At 39.0% G+C, this 16,254-nt stretch overlaps 2 long non-coding RNA genes across 2 annotated transcripts; both read left to right on the forward strand.

Moving 5' to 3' along the window:
- Positions 1-420: 420 nt before the first annotated feature.
- LOC122661945 lies at positions 421-15,347 on the forward strand. Its single transcript, XR_006332945.1, has 3 exons — positions 421-634; positions 14,994-14,997; positions 15,337-15,347. It is a non-coding gene; the product is annotated as an uncharacterized LOC122661945 (long non-coding RNA).
- On the forward strand, positions 687-1,298 carry LOC122661944. The gene is made up of 2 exons (XR_006332944.1): positions 687-997; positions 1,233-1,298. It is a non-coding gene; the product is annotated as an uncharacterized LOC122661944 (long non-coding RNA).
- Positions 15,348-16,254: the final 907 nt, after the last annotated feature.

Here is a 16,254-nt window from a genome sequence, read left to right on the forward strand (position 1 = left end):
TCGACATTCTTTCCTCAATTTCTTTTTCTCTCAAGAGGTTCCACTCTTTCTCTATATTGATTTCTCCAGTTGAATCCTTGCGATCTGCCATCTCCCACGATGGAATCTGAACTTTATTGGAGCCCACCAATTTTGGTTGATTAAATTTTACATTTTCTATGTTTCCAATACTGCATACACTTTCATGTGCTTTCTATTTTCGAGAATTTCCTATTGGGTTCTGATTCCTTACATAGAATCACCAGACCTATCATCTTCAGTCACAATATTTCAACAAGAATATGCCCATGAATTGCTGCAATGTTTGTTGGAGAGAATCGACCTCTGCTATTCATTTGATATTGGCAAGTTTGAGTCATTAGAGTTTGTATTAAGATAGGGAAATCTTTTTGAGAAAATTATGCAATGTAATTATTCATGATTTGTAGGTAATTATAGTTGGAGAAGAGGGTGTGCTTTCTCAGAAGATACACTTTCAATTTTATGCAAGGCAAGGTTTGCCCTGGTTTTCAACTTTAATGGAAACACAAAATAAATGTATGGATGCAAGCAGTAGTGCTAGTTCCCCAAAGTCTGTTCAGATGGTGTGGACAGAATGTGTGCTACATTTCCTCTTAAAGTAAGTACATCCATTGTTTTTTTTTTGTTGGTTAAGAAGTAAGTACATCCATTGTTGAAGATGAAGGTAGAGTGGTTGTAGACTAGACGGAATCAATTATGTATGTGTGCCTGTGAAAATTGATGAATTGGGAAATGATGACCAGATTGATGAAGCTAGGATTGATGCTTCGACACCAAGTATTGTATCTCCTACAGAAGCAAGTAATGGCAATGATAAGGTTGAAGAACCTAAATCTGATGCACAAAGAACATGGTTACATCTCCTCTGGAAGAAAGTAATTGCAGTAATGAGGTTCAAGAAACCAGAAATGATGTTAGTGTCCTCAAACACCACCGAGATCTCCGAGCCTAGATCTTTACTCTGAAGAACCTCCTGGTTGAGACATCCCACTATCTATTTTTTCTATAAATTTGCTTTTATTGTTTGTGTTTGTATTTCAGGAAATAGCCTCTCCAATCTCCATGAAGTGGGGGTATGGCTGCTTCCATTATGACCTTACATAGAACCGAAGCAACGGAAGCCTCTTGCATGGGTAGGACCTTTTCTTTATTATCTGCATTTGTATTTGTAGAAAAGGAAACCTAACGCCTGGATGATGTGCATTTGGCAGAATTGACTTATAGCATTCGGCGGGACCATTTGAGAATTAAGAATGCAGCTAAGAGAACATCAGGCAGCAAAGCCCTGGAGGACTGGAAGAAAAAGGAAGCATGCAAACTTACAAGGAGCGGATTGAGCTCTTGTCCAGGGAGCCCAGCACGCCCAGGGAGCATCCAACCGTTGGGCTGTGTCGCACACATCCCTAGGCGTGCGTCAAGATGTGTGCAGCACAGCCCGACCCTTGGATGCCCCCTAGGCACTCCCTGGGTGCTGAGCTCCCTGGAGAGGAGCCGGATCCCTAGTTCACGGGGAAGTCAATTAATAAAAGCAGTATTCGGTTCTCACAGTGAAGGCTCTTTGAACAGGAAGAAAAGGCAAAGAATGTCAGATTGAAGCGACCTGATAGAGAGGATTGACAGCACCAGAAGCAACGAATAGTTGCAGCGGCAAGTTGGACAGTGGCGAGAGGATGATGGGTTCGTTTTCTTCTTCCAATGTTAGAAAGATGAATATTGTGAAAAGACAGAAATACCATTTTAAATTTCAATTTAAAATATAATCGTGAGATTTTAATAAAAGAAACTAAAATGCCTAAAGTGCCCCGCCTAATTGATCCTTTAATGTCCAATTACTTATTGTATATTGGTCTTTTCACCATCTTGTTATTTTTCCAAATGTAACCCACCCTTATTACATGAATAACAACCCATATAAAAATCCCTTAATTTTCCCATCTTAAAAATCCTCGAGAGACCAATTTTCTATCCAACTCACTTTTCACCAGTTTTTGATTATCATAACCCAAGAGAAGGACACAAGTACCCCCAATTAGTTTGAATATTAAATATTAAGAGGCTTCACAGTTAAGAGGTCTAGGAACAAAAAAGAAAGATATATACAAATAGAATCTCATCTTGGATTGCTTCTACTTCCATGGCTAATGTAGAGAAACCAGTACAAACTTTTCATTTGCCAGCAATAAGCTCTCCAGAACTATCTCTTATGAGGCTTTACATATTAGGGTTATATCAAAGTTAACCTAGCCCTATGATCTAGGGCCTAAGTTAGAATTGATCTCAAACATAGGATTTAGTATTCCCAATTTACAATGCCTATCAATCCTGAGATCTAGGGCTCTTGATCAAGATCGAACCCATCCTCACGATCTAGGGCAACCAAACCAACCATCTATCAGCGCTTGGATATAGGGCTCCTAGAAGTCAATCCTCACTAACAAAGATCATTTATTAAAGATGATTTATTATTTGTCATAAAGATATGTTATTTTTCCAAATGTTTCAAGATATTTATTCTGTCACGTGGATAGATAATATATCCATTCCAAACATTGGTAATGGAGGACAAGGACATGGTCTAGATTAGTCACATGTCAAATTTCAGAGTCTAATTCAATCAAATACCCCTTTGTATTGGCACATATTCTATTTATGTCCATGCATGTGTACCGGGACTCTTGGCATTAGTGTGCACTCTTCCAACTTTGGATGGGAATGAGCAATTTAGATTATAAAAAACATTAAAATGGATAACTCATATTTATCTTTTGATTTTTGGAAACATCACCTTCCATTGTTAATTAAATATAATAATAATATTTTTCTGACATTGCATAGATTAAATTCGATGTGCACTTCCATTTCTGAGGTTGGTGACCTCAAAATCTTTTTGAAAATTTTTACGCAAAAGTTTTTATGGACAATCGTGCATGTGCATGATCAGCATTAAATATCATCAGATGCATTTTTCAGCTACTTCTTTTGTTCACTCTCTTAGAGAGGCTAATGCTGTAACATATCTTTTGGCTTCGCTGGGTGCCTCCTCACAACAGAATCTGTTCTGACAGGGTGCTCCCCTTTCTTGTATTTTTCTTTCTTTGCTTCTGATTCGTCTGGAGTAGTTTTCCAGCGTTAATAAATTATTTTACCAAAAAAAAAAAATGCTGAAATCCCTTGTGCACGAAACCCTTCCCAATTTGTAACTTGATTTTGAAAGTGCAAAATAAAATCTTCGGAGAGTTGTAGAACAAAATAGTGTATGCCACGCATGAGTTGTTGGATTGGGATATTGGATATGTCAACTTAAATCTACATAGAAGAAATATCCCAATTGAACCCCATTGTGGCTGTGAACGATGTTGTAACTAACCTTCTATCGACTTGTTCTTTCGCACGTTCAGTTTGGCTTGGCTGCAAATTACCTCATAAATCTCGAAAGAACAATGTGGTACACTTCCATGAATGGATTGATAGCTGGAAGATTTTTGCTTCGAAGGGTGAGTAGGTTAGCAAGGAGATTACCTCTCTTTTTACAATTATTTATTGACAATTATGACTTGCTCGAAATGATTTTCTGTTTGGAAAGTGGACTTGGACACCTCTTGAAGTTATTCAAACAGCGGAACATCATTCTGAAGAGTTCCTTAAAAATACATCATCAGGAGGTCAATCTCAGCCACTTGCTTCTACTCCTCGAAAATGTTATCCATCTCCTGCAAATTTTTTCAAAATCAACTGTGATGCAAGCCTTCGCTTGGTTTGGTGAATAGATGTATTGGTTTTATTTGTCGTGATTATCATTGAGGTGCATGGTTTGCTATCTTGGCCCAACCCCCTCAAGACCTCACTCACACTACGGTGGAATCCAAGTAGTAAAGTACTTGAAACGTGAAATCGCCTAAGGCAACCCTATCAGTACAGGACATTCTTCTCTTGCAATCCTTTTTTTGTTTGGTTCCGAGGGAGCTTAAAGCCTAGCTGTATCTGGAATCTGGAATCTGGATCAATGGGTTGGCGTCCATGATTTTCTGTCCTAAATAGATTTGCTATCACCGGAAAAAAAATTTGATTAAATTGAATCTTAAAATCCGAAGCTAAACCCACGAGCGTTACATACATTGATTGGCCAATTCGTCAATTCTTCAGATGTGAGTTACTAAATGCTGTATCCACCTCGCTCCTCCCCAGCCCTAAATCCTCCCTCTTTGTTCCTTTTTCTTTGTGGGCATCGTCAATTCTTCAGAGCTGCGTCTTTTCTCGATTATGAATTAGTAGATCAATTTGGAGTGGAATCGTATCGATTGGTGAGTCATATGAAGTGCTTGGTAGCTCTTGATAGACGAATATAGAGGCGGAGGAGGAGAAGATGATTGAGAAACATTGTCATCCAAGATTGATGGGCGATGATCAGCTTTTTCAGGTAGAAGATATTTTGATTAATGTTCTTTCGAGGCTACCCGTGAAGATCCTCATGAGATTCAGGTGCGTATGTAAAAAATGGCGTAATCTGATCTCTCATGATCCGTATTTCATTCAACTCCACTCTGTGCAATCCAAATCCAAACAACCCCTTATCTTGTTCTCATCAGCTCCAAACAAACCAAGTGAAGGGGGTTTCTACTCCAGTGTCCTAAAATCCACCGACAGAGAAAAGAAAACAATAAGCAAATTTGAAGTCAATTTTAAGATTAGTTGTGCCAAGGTGGTACCAACTCGTTTCGATCTGGTTTGCATTCAAGATGATATGATTGTTCATATTTGTAATCCCAGTACACATGAATTGATAACATTGCCAAAACATCATTTACCCATTTGTTACTCTTCTGTGGGTTTCGGATATGTTCAATCAACTGACGAGTATAAGGTTGTTGGTTTGCTTAACCCCGATTATCTCGAAGTAGAAGATGGATTCAGTGTTGATCCTGACTCATTCACGACGAAATGTCACGTGTTTACCTTGGGAATGGGAATGGGAAGAAGGGGCTCTAGTTCTTGCGCTTCTTCTTCTTCTTGGGCTTGGAGAAAAGTGGTGGATTCTCCATACCATGTCAACTATTCAACTCCTCCAGCTTTTGTTAACAGAGCCATCCACTGGCTGGTCTTGTATGATCTTGTAATGGACGATGAGGTCTTCGGGGGGGATATGATTGACCCTAATAATACAATCATTGCGTTTGATGTGGAGAGCGAAGAATTCAGATTAGTCTCACATCCTGAAGGGTGTCCTGATATTAAGTCTTTACAATATGATAAGGATGTTGAAGCTATTGAACTCCAATTGGTGGAGTTGAGAGGGTTGCTATGCCTTTCATGTGCTAAAGATTCCAAAATGGACATATGGATGTTAAATGATTACTACTACGAGAGTGGTAATGATCATATCGGTGGTACATGGGTGAAAGAATACAGTATTGATCTTAACATCTTGCCCTATAGCTTCCAAATGGAGGAAAACCCTTTTCAGCATTTTGTACCTAGAGACATAGAGGACACAAAGGTGCTAATTGAGATATATATGAAAGGTTTGGGCCATTACCATCTCCAAAGCAAAAGGTTCAAGGGATTTATGCTTTGTAGTAGACGAATGCCACATCTACAGTTCAGTTTCTATGTGGAGAGTTTGCGCTCACTAAAACATTTTGCACAGGTACTATATATACTTTTGTAGTGCTTGTTTCCCTTTTTTTTTTTTAATGAAGATTTTACGTTTAATATATCTTTGTAATTAAGAAGTAATCTTTTTTGCTGCATTTGATTTTATTGGATTTATTTAATTAGGCATTGCATTAATCTCATGATTTTCATTTCTTAATTATCCTGTTCTCTCCATTTGTAGAATTGGATTTCGTATGAGTAATATCTAACAAATGTTAAAAGTTACCTTGTCCCTCCCTATTGAAGGGAAGTTATTACTCTATTACGCAGGGAAGACATTGAAGCAGCTGAAGCAAAAGCAAAACACTACAAGAAACAGGCACAACGCCAGCACCTGTGTTGAGACTATGGCGGCGTTACTTAAAAACGCCGTTACACATACCTATTCAACAGCGTTTTTAGAAAAACACCATTACATATAGAATTATATGTGACGTTACTAAAAAACCTCACTGTATATCACAATACCATGGCGTTTATACAAAAATGCCGTAAAATATTCAGGGGTGTTTAGGCATAAATGGTGCTATAAATCTCCTTACAACGGCGTTTAATGGAAGCACCATAGTATGGTTACATAGCATACTGGAGTATTTAATAGACTTTGTGGCTTTTAGGAATAAACGCCGGTGTACAACTATATAATGGCATTTTTTATGAAATGCTGTTGAAATCCCAACATAAACCCAACCCTATTCAGTTCCCGCTCTGTTCCAAGCCTGTAAACCCATCCTCTTCCACCCTTTCGTTTTCCCGCGCGTGTAAACAAAGAAGCGAAAACTCCCTCAGGCAAGACCCTCAGCCATTGCACAATCTCTCACTACTTCGATACCCTCGGTCCGGCTCTCTCTCTCTCTCTCTGCCATAACCCTTCTCTGTCCCAGCTTCAAAAATCATTGGCCCCACTCAGTTTGTAGTGGAGCCGTAGCCCCCTGCCCCCTACTTCTACGTCCCCGTTCCCGGTCGATTTTCGCAGTGGCCAGCGAGTAGCTCCTCAAGGCACAATATCAGGGCAGTCGAGTTCAGCCCTGTCCCCTTCTTCTCCTGCTCTGTTCCCAGTCGATTCCACATGTAAATCAGGTTAGGAGCTTGGATTCTAAGGTTATTATTGAAGAGAACTGCACCCCTAAAATTAGTGATGCGAGTGATTGATGTAGGTCAAAACATGAAGAAGAAAAAGACCAAAATACTGTTCACGTTACTATTCATGTGAACACTGTCACAGCCCCATATTTGCCTTGATGGGAATATTATTAGGAGATCCTGTGGGGCCCAAGACCAGATTACATGAATGCTTTATTAGAAGAGTCAATTTTGTCTATGCATGGGGGATTTAGGAGTTCAGTTTTGTTTCTATTTTAGAGTTATTCTCTTAGATATTTTGTGGTTGTTTATTAAGCAACCTTAGCTCAGTTTAGTTTCTATTTTCAGTTTGTTTCCTTTTATCATAAATTTCTAATGTTCTCTTACTTGTAAGGCAAGCAATAGCTGTCCATAAATATGAATGAGTACTTAGGAGGCTCCCAACGATTAATGAAGTTGATTTGATGTTGCTTTGGCGAAGTTTGTTATCCTAGTGTGAGGATGAAGGGCTGGTGAGAGCCTGGCTGAGAGAGCCAAAACCCCTATCCTCCCTTATTTTCTATTTTCTCTCTCTTTCTTCTTCATTATCTTCCCTATTCCCAATCGAGATCTGCTTGCTGTTGCTGAATAGAGGCTAGAAATCCCATATCCATACCTGCCAGCTGCAATCCTTTCTTTCCCCTGCTGCTGATTCGAAGGCCTTGATCTCAGCACCCTTCCTTTCATCGAGGGTGATATTTGGAGGGCTGTTTCAGAACCCTAAGAGGGCCATTCAATCCCAGTCTTGGACCTTGTTGCTGGCTGGATCGATCTGCATCACTTACCTTCCAATTTGAGGCTAAACTTCTATTTTCAATTCCAGTTCATTACTCCATCACTGACCATCAGAATTGACCCAAACTTGGAGCAAACATTCACCCCAACAAGACTAGTGCTCAATCTACTTTGGAGCCTAATCCCATTGCTGGTTTGCAAGATACACCCTAACCTTCTATTTTTGAGTTCACTTCATATCTCACTTCTTGGCCATCAGAATTGGCTGGATATTGGAGCATAGATTCTCTTCACCACCATCTCCACTTGACCTGAGTTTGGTGGCCTTCTACAGGCTGGTTTGGTTTGAATTGCTATACCTTTTAATTCTGACTTTGTTGCTAATTTGTGTTGTGGGTATTTTTTGGGGCTAGGTTAACCCTAATCTAGTCTTACATTAGTGTTTCTTGGTACGTCTATCTTTTCCTAGAAAGGGTTTCCCTCTTTGGCCTTTTGTGCTCTATAATTCTGTGTTTTCTCTCTCACTCTCGCTCAGTGTGCGTGTCATAATTAGGGACCTAATCCATTTGAACCCAAGTCCATTTGAAGCTCATCTCTTAGTTGCATGGATATTGCTTACCATCTTGGGACAAATAATCTACCATAGGGGATGCAAAAATAAAATGTTGTTGAATTTTGTGGTGCTTCAAATTTCTAAGGTGGAGGAGCTCATCCACAGACAAGAGCAAGGTAAAGGTGAGGAGAAAGCTTGGAGAACCCAGGTTCTGTTTCCAGACATGGAGTGATGTGGATGTATTTGATGATGGTTACAAATGGAGAGAGTACGGCCAAAAAGTGATATTGCAGAAGAAAACAACTAGAAAACTTGAGTGAAAGCAGGGGAGCTGCTGGTGTATAAGAACTAGAATAAACTGAACTGTTGTGATTGATAGAGGGGTAGAATAGGTGGAGGCCAGGAATCCATTTGAAACCCCTTGGAATCCATAGTGCTTACAAGAAAACTGAAGTATGTTTAATTTATAATTTTTTTTTTTTTTTTTGAGGGGGGGGGGGGGGGCTGGTATGCCTATACATATATTTATAGTTTTGGATTTGGATTGGACAGACTCATGGACTGACCTGGACCAATTCCTGGACTGAAGATGAAAATAGAAAGCAAAACTAGTGCTGATAAAACAGATCTGTTGGCCAGCCTAATATAGCTTCTTGTTCAGCTAGGATTCTAAGTCTCTAACGAAACTTTCAAAAGTCAAAACTGGAAAAGGACTAATACAAATCCTGTAACGCCCCCAAATCCATCTAGGAGTTTAGGTTGTTAACGGTCCACAAGATCTAAGTCTTAGGGAAATAGGAACCGGAATGTGAACCAAATTTATAGATCATCTGGTAACCTCGAAACATAAATTGCAGCGGAAGTCTCTAACCACATCCATTCAATCAATATAATAAAATTCAAGTCTCCAATAGTATTAAAAATTTAACTGACTATTATATCGTCTCAAAACCCAAATTAATCAAAGTTAAATGTCCAAAAAAAATTCAAGTCTGAAACAGAATTTAAATCAACTTCAAGATTCAATCCTAATGATGTCTCATTCCCAATCATAAGCTTCATCCTCATGATTCTCCACACAGGTCTGATCAATATCTACAGTCTCTCCATCTAAAACATAATTGGGGTAAGTTTCGGGAAGAAACTTAGCAAGATAACATCTAAACCTCATACGAACATTTTAAAAACATGCACCATAACAGAGTTGGAAAAATATATACATAAAATTAGGGTTACTCATCCCTATAGCAAATTTCACAAAAACAACAACATCGCATATACATAATCAAGTATCAACACCATGCTTACACCTGGCCAAGAGCATAACCACGATATCAATTTTTAATCATGAACATGCACATCAATGTAATCACAAACACATGCCTTGCACCGTACTATAAGTGCAGCTCACTCACCAAAGGTGAGGACAAGAAGTATGCTCCGTACCGTTCTACAGGCTCATCTTCTCAATCACAATTCAAATAAAAAAAAATCCATACATCCATAAGCATGCAAAGGATTGTCATGCTTCCATAATCATGAAGAATATCATCATAACATCTTTCTCACTATATCTCATGCTATTATGCTCATACATCAATGCATTTTTCAACATAGTTTTCTCAAATAAAGTTGTTAAACACATGCTTGTAAAACCAGAATTTTAAAATCAAGAGAGGAGAATATTTTTAACATAAAATAAGCACAAAGTATAGATGTTAACTCACCAGTTTGCTGAAAATCGAATTCCAAAGAAAAGCTTGAAGGTGCTAATGGTGGTAGACCTCCCTCCTTTTTTTTTTTCTCTTCTGTTCTTCATTTTTCCCATGATCTCTTTCTCTTCCTCTTTCACGATTCTAGTCTCTCTCCCCTTTTCATGATTTATATCTTTCCCCCTCTTTCCTAATTCCAGTCAAATTCTCCTTTAAAACTAACTTCTTGAAAGAGATCTTCTAACCAACCATACCCGCAATGTCAAACCCAGTCCCCTGAAATTCCAGAATTGCTTACTCAACTTCAACTTGACTTTTGATCCACTTAGAGTAGGAATTGGAAGATGTCTATTTGTACAAAATTTGTAGATTTTAGTGTCTATTGACTAACAGAGTTGGAATCACTCAATTTCGTTCTGTATTGATTGAGTTATGGTCTTTCAAATCGGGAAAAGTCAAATCTGTACGGGATAGAATCAACTCACCCATTTGCTTGACAAATTGGATTTCCTAACGAAGCTTTGAAAGTGCTCTAATGGAGGATGATAAGCACGCTGCAACTACGGGTCCAGCAATAGAGGCGAGGCAATAAATCTGATCCTTTTCTCGTCCTCTTCTTCCTCCTCTCTTTTCCTTCATTTCTTCCTTTCTTCCTTTCTTCTTCTCTTTTCCTTCTTCCCTTTTTCCTTTTTCTTCCTTTCTTCTTCTTCCTCTTCCACGATTTCTCTCCTTCTCTCTCTCATGTTTTTGCTAGGGGAAAAGGGAGCTCCATTCTCATGATTTAAAACTCTTTGAATAATTCAAATCCTTTTATGATTCTTTCAAAATTCTATTCCAAGTCTAATTTGCTTTCCTCTAATAAAATTATTTCAAAAGGAATCTTTAACTTAGAGTTTTTAATTAAAATCAGATTTAATAGTTTTAATCTAACTTAACTTCCTTATTTGATAGGATTCTATTCCATGGAGATTTTCTCTTATACTTAGAGAAAAGATTCTCTTAGTGCTAAGTCTCCAACCAATGGGAGATTGCCACATCACCTCAATCCTCTCATCCAAAACTCAAATAAAATTTACATAGTTTATATAAATCATCCAAGCATAAATCCTTTAAAATAATGTTATTTTATTAAATTGGAATAATTAAATCATAATTTATTAAGCACACAAATGTTAGGGTTCACACTAGAAGTAGGCCGGTTTAGGTTTAGCCCCAATTTAGGTTAAGGTTTGTTTGGTTGCACTAATTAAAAATTAATTTATTATTCAAATAGCGAACATTTATTAAATTAATTATTGATTCACTTATTAAATTATTTATTATGAAAAATTCCAAAAAATACCCTTTTTAGTCTCTCTAGAAAACCCTGAAAAAGACATTTTTACCTTTTTTGGTAAAACTTCCATAATAACTCTTGGGAACTAATCTTGACTAAGTACGGACTTATTTCAGCCTAAAAGTCAGTAAAAGTACTAACCCCTGATTGGTTGTCTCAAGGCCATAGTGCTCTCAGGGCTTTCCCATAAATCAGATCATCATTCCATCACTTCTATAGGATCTACATAACAGATAAAGATTTAAATTAACTCACTTATTATTCCAGGATATTACAAATCCAGCCATGATTATGAGATGGACAATCACAATCAAAACAACTACTAATTAATAACCAACACAACTAGGACTGGTATTCACTCCTTATTTCACAAGGAAACATCATTGCGGTTCAGGTCCTCTTTCTCTTGGTCTTTGGTGCTGCATCTTTCATTCTTAACATCTTGTGTGGAAAATAATAGGTTGTCGACATTACAAAGTACTCTAGTTGTTGTCTGTACCCTGAAAGGTTACTAATAACAGAATGGATAATAGTTATAGTTGCTTGGCTGTTCAGTGTGGGCTTAGTTCATCCGTACACATGTAAGTCTTGTGTATCTCATGTCTCTGTTTTGATTTTTTGATAGTGCCATATGATTTTATTAGAAAGAAATAGTTAAGATGTGTGGTTCAATAAAGACGGGTAAGAGAGAGATCATTGTTTTGATGATATCCCAACTAATCTTCAATTTATAAATTAAGGATCTTGTCCGTTGTGCATTTTAATCTTCTACTTATTAAACTTGTTTAATAGGAAAAATTCAGTATAGAGGAAAAGGCCCAACTTATTGTTTTTATGAGATTGGTCCACATGTGGCGAGACTACAAGCTCTTGCTGATGAGAGAGACAAGGGAGAGATAAACCTAATTTCTATGATGCCCCTCGCCCTACTGATCCCGTAAACACTCCACAAGAACAGTGGAAGTACCTCATACAGAGGTGGACATCTAAGTAGTGGTTGGTATTTGGTAATATGATATTTTTGAAACAATAAATTGATAGATTTACTATTACTTAATTAATTAAGATACCTATTTTAATGATGGGTTGGATGTATGATAGGATAAATCTAAAAACAATAAAAGTAGGAGAGCAAAACATAGTATGTCCCATACAGTTGGCAGGAAGAGCTTTGCACAGAATGCAGAAGAGTTGACAAATAGTGTAATATCATCAATGCATGTGAAATTATTTAATCTTAATATTCCCAGGCTGATCCGGAGAGAGAGGGGGGGGGTTGAATCAGTGCTCTTAAAAATCTTCCCTCAACTGGCTGCAACTCAAATCCAGTGACCATTGCACACACTAAACTACAATTGTACTGACTGCATTGTAGACGCCTGTAAATAACACCAGCTGGAGCTGTCCATTTTTACTGGCTTCAATTTGCATGCACGAAGGCCTTCAACCAAGAGATGCCTTTTGGCGAGTTATGCTCATTTCGTCTTACCAGTGCGCCAAGCACTTTCATGAGGGTGATGACCCAAGTCGTACGCCCTTTCATTGGAAAGTTCCTTTTCATTTATTTTGATGGCATCCTTATTTACAGACACAGCCAAGAAGAACAGCTCGATCACTTGAGGCGAGTTATGAGAGTATTGCGAGAAGAGAAGCTTTACATTAACCTCAAGAAGTGCTTTTTCATGTTACCTAAGGTAGTCTTCCTTGGGTTTATTGTTTCTTCGAGGGGCGTTGAAGCTGATCCGGAGATGATAAAAAGTGTGGTTGAATGGCCTATTCCAAAGACCTTGATTGAAGTTAGAAGCTTTCATTGTCCTACTTCATTTTACTGGCGTTCCATTAGGGATTTTAGTGCTATCATGGCACCTATAATTGAATGCATGAAAGGAGGGAAAACACAATTCCAATGGACACCGGGAGCAACAAAGGCATTCAATTTGATCAAGAAGAAAATGACGGAGGCTCTTGTACTTAGGCTTCCAAACTTTGATCTCATATTTGAAGTTGTAACGGATGCTTCTCACATTGGCACAGGAGGAGTCCTAATGCAAGTTGGTCACCCTATTGCCTTTTATAGTGAAAACTTGAATAATGCCAAAAGGAGGTAGGTACATTAATATAAGGCTGGAAAAGAGAACCAGGTTGCTAATGCGCTGAGTCGAAAGGCGATTATGGTGAATTCCTTTGTAGCCCATTTCGTCAGAATACACCAAAGATGAGTATTCTTAGATTTTAATTTTTCTAATATATTTCAGAATTTGTAGCAAGGAGGATCAGTTGCTAAATACTCTCTTTATGATGGTTATCTCTTCTTAGGGATGCGTCTTTGCATCCCCAACATTTCATTGAGGCAACACCTTCTATGTGAACTCAATGGCGGTGGCATGGGAGGACACTTTGACAAAGACAAGACCTATTCACTGGTGGTTGACTTGTACTATTGATTGCACATGCTAAGATATGTGTAGCACGTTATTCAACAGTGTCGTACTTGCCAACTTGCCAAAGGAGAAGCAAAATACGGGCTTTTACATTCCATTGCCTATACCACACACTCTTTGGTAGCATATCAGCATGGACTTCGCCTGTGGTTTACCACCAACGCATGAGCATTATGATTCCATATTTGTGGTGGTTGATCGATTCTCCAAGATGGCGCACTTTATACCATGCAAGAAGACACTTGATGCCAGCTATATTGCCTAGATATTCTTCAAAGAAATTGGTCGTATCCGTGGATTGCCAGAATCCATAGTTTCTGATCGTGATGTGAAGTTTATGAGCTACTTTTGGAAAACACTATGGATGAAGACGAACACCAAACTGAAGTTCTCAACGACATTCCACCCTCAAACGGATGGGTAGACAGAAGTGGTCAACAGAAGCTTAGGGAATCTTCGTCGTTGTCTTGTTGGTGAGCATGAGAACAACAATAGCTGAGTTTGCATACAACAGTTCTATTAATCGTATTGCCAGACGAACACCGTTTGAGATTGTTCTTGGCTTTCAACCCAAGAGACCCGTTGATTTGGTGGCACTACCACCTCAAACACGTGTTAGCGTTGAGGCAGATGAGTTCTTGAGGCACATCACTGAAGTACACTCTGATGTTAGGCGATCCATTGCCATCAGCAATGAAGGTTATCAAGCTGCCGCAAACCGTCATCGACGATATGTTGAGTTCCAACCAGGTGATATGGTGATGGTGCGCATTGCTTCGGAACGTTTCCCTTCAGGTGCCAATCACAAGCTTCATCCAAGGAAGATGGGCCCTTTTAAAGTGCTGAAACGCATTGGAACTAATGCGTATATATTAGAGCTGCCGGCGGACATGGAGATAAGTAATGTGTCTAATGTAGTTGACCTCACCATCTACCTTGGCCATCATTCTGATGAAGGTGATACAGTGCATACGCTTTGGCTTCCCCAATTTGCCACTCCAACAGAAGATGTGATTGAAGAAGTGTTTGACGACAAGTTTACCATGATGAGTGGTGGACGAGTAGTAATGGATATTATTCCTTTCTAATCAAGTGGAAGGGTCGACCAGTCAAGGATAGTACGTGGATACACATTGATGACTTCAAGCGCCTTGACCCAAAGTTGTACGAACTCTACATGTCATTCCTCCGACGAATGGTTCTAAGAGGAGGTGAGCTGATGCAGTAGAAAAACTCTTTGGCAAGCATTATGCTAGCTGCAAGCACAAGAAGAGGGCTGGTTCACTTCATCAATCGATGGACCAACCAGCCTTGGGCTGGGAGTTTGTTGGGTCTCTCAAACCCAATATCGTGGGGGAAGTATAGTCTTTTTTTCATTGTCATTCTTTAAGTACAAAGCTGGTCAATGGGTACTTCATAAGGTGGGTACCACATGACTTCAACATTGACAAGGAATTTCCAGTGGGGTCCACAATGAGAGAAAACCGGCTGCTGCACTTCTAGAAGACTTGAAGATCTTAATTAGTTTCTATTATGGTTTTTAGTAACTTAGCCAAGTAGACTTTCTATTTCAGTTACTTTCTATTTTAGTTTATTACTTTTAAAGCAAGTCACAATTTCAACCTTATAGGAGACTCCTATTTTATTTCTTTCTATTTTTGACTCGGCCCTTGAGCCTATATAATTGTAACTGCTTTTGGAAGCCTCCCCCACTATTAATTAAGTTGAATTGAGATTGCTTTGTGCAAACATTTTCCTGGTGAGAGGATGAAGGGCTGGTGAGAGCTTGGCTCAGAGAGCCGAAACCCTATCCCCCTTTATCTTCTATTTTCTATATCCTATCTTCTTCATTGCCTCTTCTATTCCCAATCAAGCCCTACTTTCTCTGTTGTTTGTGACTGCAATTGAGTGTGTTGCTGCATCTATGAAGGACCAGAAGCCATTCCAAACAGCAATCAGACTTGTTGTAGCTGATCAGAGGCAAGGAAGCCCTCCTACACACCTGCAGCTGATTCCCTTTCTATTTCCCTGCTGTTGCGATTGAAGGACTTGATCTCAGCACCTGTTCCACCATCGGCAGTGATATTTGGAGGACTGTTTCAGACCCCTAAGAAGGCCACTCGGTCCCAGTATTAGACCTTGTTGCTGGCTGGGTTGGTCTGTAGCACTTACCTTCTAATTTTGAGGCCTACCTTCTATTTTCAACTCCAATTCAGGTCTTCACTTCTGGCCATCAGAATTTTCCCAAACTTGGAGCAAGTATTCACCCCATCAAGGCTAGCACTCGATCAGCTTTGGAGTCTATTCCCATTGCTGGTTTGCTCCGAATTGATTACTTTCTAATTTTAGCCTTTCCTTCTATTTTGAATTGTGGGTTTATTTTGGGGCTAGGTTAACCCAAATCTAGTCGTACATTAATATGCTATGGGAACCATGACTACAATAGGGTTTCTCAGTTGGAAATCAAACTCACCAGCTTCTTGTTTTTTTTTGTTGTTTCTGACCCACCAGAGATTATATTGAAATCCATGTCGCCATTTGTTTCTTCTTCGATAAGAGGAGGGAGATCAAGATTGAATAGATCCCTAATCTTAGGAAGCTATTGCTGAACTACAATGGTCTGATTGTCTTTGTATTCAGAACCTCTCAGCCAAGTGGGATCTCTTGTGGCCACCCAAAGCT

This window comes from Telopea speciosissima, chromosome 5, assembly GCF_018873765.1.
Source record: "Telopea speciosissima isolate NSW1024214 ecotype Mountain lineage chromosome 5, Tspe_v1, whole genome shotgun sequence".
Taxonomy (NCBI): Eukaryota; Viridiplantae; Streptophyta; class Magnoliopsida; order Proteales; family Proteaceae; genus Telopea; species Telopea speciosissima.